This window comes from Mustela erminea, chromosome 14, assembly GCF_009829155.1.
Source record: "Mustela erminea isolate mMusErm1 chromosome 14, mMusErm1.Pri, whole genome shotgun sequence".
NCBI classification, from domain to species: domain Eukaryota; kingdom Metazoa; phylum Chordata; class Mammalia; order Carnivora; family Mustelidae; genus Mustela; species Mustela erminea.
This window is the reverse complement of record NC_045627.1, coordinates 6,967,288-6,970,004: the sequence shown is the minus strand read 5'-3', so window position 1 is coordinate 6,970,004 and position 2,717 is coordinate 6,967,288. Positions and strand designations below refer to the sequence as shown.

The 2,717-nt window shown below is 60.2% G+C and overlaps 1 long non-coding RNA gene across 1 annotated transcript in view; it reads left to right on the top strand.

The window, feature by feature from the left end:
* Window positions 1–2,386, top strand: part of LOC116572699 — a 4,174-nt gene extending 1,788 nt beyond the window's left edge. The window contains exon 2 of the long non-coding RNA XR_004278489.1: window positions 1–2,386. This exon is cut by the window's left edge and continues 271 nt beyond it. This is a non-coding gene — a long non-coding RNA (uncharacterized LOC116572699).
* Window positions 2,387–2,717: the final 331 nt, after the last annotated feature.

The following is a 2,717-nucleotide window of genomic DNA, read 5'->3' as shown; positions in this document are numbered from 1 at the left end:
ACACGGAGGGCAGCCCACGTGTGTGCCCCTGAAATCAGAGAATTCTCTGCCTCCAGAGTGCAAGCCGGCTTCTGCCCTGAGTGTGGGGGACTAGTTTGGGTTTCTATGGGGTATTAGTTTGGGTTTCTAGGTGTTCTCTTTTGATTTGCAGCATCCTTGGCGCTGTTATTAGTAACCCCGTTGGCCAGGCAGAGGCTGAGGATGAAGCCTTTTCACTGCAGCCATCTGGTCAGATGCTTTCCCTTTGATGAGGGAGGAACCTTCCCCGTACTTCAGCTGGAACGCTGCCTCCCAATTAAGGTGACAGCAGATGCCAAATGGCCAGGTCTTCGCAGGAGCGGGACGCTGGGCCAGGCTTGAGAGCGTGGCTGGGCCGGGAGGGAGCCTGCCTCGCGGCCTGATGGTGCCAGCGCGCAGGGACGCGGCCCGGAGAGCCTCCGTCAGGTGCGGACCGGCGGGGCTGGCTCTGCGCTCAGGTTTTCCACTGTCGGGCGGTGAGTCGGGCGGTGACAGCGATGCATCACAGACACCCTCAGGAGACGCTCCTCTGCTTTCATAACAATGAAGGATTTTTTTCCTCTGACTCATCTTCAGAAGATCCCCCCCCCTTCTTCATTTGAAAATAAATATAATTAGTAACAGCAGACGTACTGTATATAGCCAGCCCTTCCTATCCGGGAGAGCTATAATTAAATGTACATGCTGCCTGTCGGTCGCTGTCGGCTAGAGGCCTCGCCACCCGCTCCGGGGACGCGGTGGCCCTTGGGTGGGTGCTGCAGAGAGAGAGGCCTGTCAGGGCTCTGCGCCCAGCGCCGGGAGGGGGCGGGGTGGCGGGAAGCGGATGCACAAGGTGGGCTGAGTGGACGTTGTCCCCTCGCACTGCCCCGGCCTGGGCTTGTCTCCGTTCTCCTCCTCAAGCTGCTCGGGGCAGCCGGGGGTGGGCCTGGTCGGTGCGGGGGCGGTGCACACCCCCTTCTGCCCCCGCCCGGCAGAGCCGAGGGAGAGTTGCCAGGTACGGTTGTCATGGCAACGTGGTGGCCGCTGCAGGCTGCTGCGGGCGAGGGGCACCTGAGCGCCTGCAGGTTAAGATCTGCTCTCTCCAGGCTAGGAGCCAAGACAGCGTCCTTTGTTCCCGGCTCCTGCTGGAGCTGCGGCCCCGCCCCTCGGTGGCGGGAGCTCAGACAGGTTCTCCCCAGGTAACCCTCCGCTCTCTTTCCGGACAAAAGGGCAGCCTGGGCGTCTGGTGGCCACCGTCCAGGCCCACGGAGAGCTCATATTCTGCCGAAATCGGTGGGTCGGGCAGGCCCAGGAATGCGTACACACATCTTGTGGGCATATTCTGGGCCTGTGGCAGGGCCAGCGAGCTTGGTGAGACAGGCTTGGTGACACAGGGGAGGCTGCGCGCCTCCTGCCTCCTGTCCCTCGGGCGGGCAAGGCGGGGACCGGATGACTCGTTGGCCTGGATTGAACGCAGCAGGCGTCATCCGAGCCACAGGCACCTTTACCCAAGTTGCTCAAAGTGTTTTCCGAGCAAACAGTTGTTTCATAACACCCGTGAGAAGTAGGTGGGGTGACAAAGCATTCTTTGTCCCTATCTTACGGATGGGGAAATTGAAAAGCTTGTCCATCCAGGTGGTGAGGCCAAGAAAGGAGGAAGGGAGCTCTCCCGCCCTGGGCTCTGGGGCGCAGAGGACTGGGATCTCCGCCTGGCTCTCCAGCCAGGACGTGCTGTCGCCAACTCTTGGGGGGTCCTGGGCTGCGGGGGCAGGCCCATTGGAGAAAGAGTCCAGAGGTGGAGGCAGTTTGAGGCTTCTCCCTCCGCACCGAGGGGCCTCCAGGAACTCAGTGGCTGGCCTGTGGTCTGAGGTGTTGACACTGGCTTTTGGGGACCCGGAAGGTGTCTGTTGGCTGGAAGTCATTGCGCCCTCAGAGGTGGTCAGCAGATCCCATTTGAGCATCCTGTGCTAGCTCAGGGATTATGGTTCCGGGCACCGGGGGTACAGTGGTGAGCGAGCACCCAGGGCACCTGGTCTGTGGAGCTCGCAGGAGATACATAATCAATATGGAATATTAAGGAGAAATCATTTTGGAGAGTGCCATGTGCCACGAGGAAAGTACAGATGGAATGTGCCAGACACTGGCTGGAGGGGAGGCTGGAAAGGGGGCAACCTTACAGAGGAGGCAGGGAAGGCATCTACAGGGGCTCAATCCCACAGGAGGAGGAGGAGCTGGCCCTGGATGATCATTTCAGAGGGAGGGGACAGCTGTGCTGTGAGTCCGAGAGGGCAATGAGGGCGGCTTGTTCCAAGGTTAAGGAGAAGGATGCAGCTCCTGGATGGTGGCCAGAGGGGGGACACGGAGACCTGGTCATGGGCCATGGGGCCAGCTGTGATTCTGGAGGCAAGGGCAGGTGGTGCGTGAGTCAATACCTCTTGGAGAGGAAGCCCCGATGCCTTCTTGTGAGGAACTTGATGTGGGGCGCAAAGGAGAGGGTAATGAAGGCTGACTTGGAGGTGTTTGCTTGGACTGGAGGACCGACCGCTATAGATTAAGGCGGGAGACTGAGGAAGAGCGCATGGAGGGGAGACACGAAGAGGCTGGTCTTGGACGTGGGGAGTTTGAGATGCCTGCTTCCAGGTGGCTATACCTGCGGTGTGGGCGTCAGCATTCCTAAAGCTCTCCCTCTCAGACCTCGGAGAAGAAGGATGGTGGGTTCC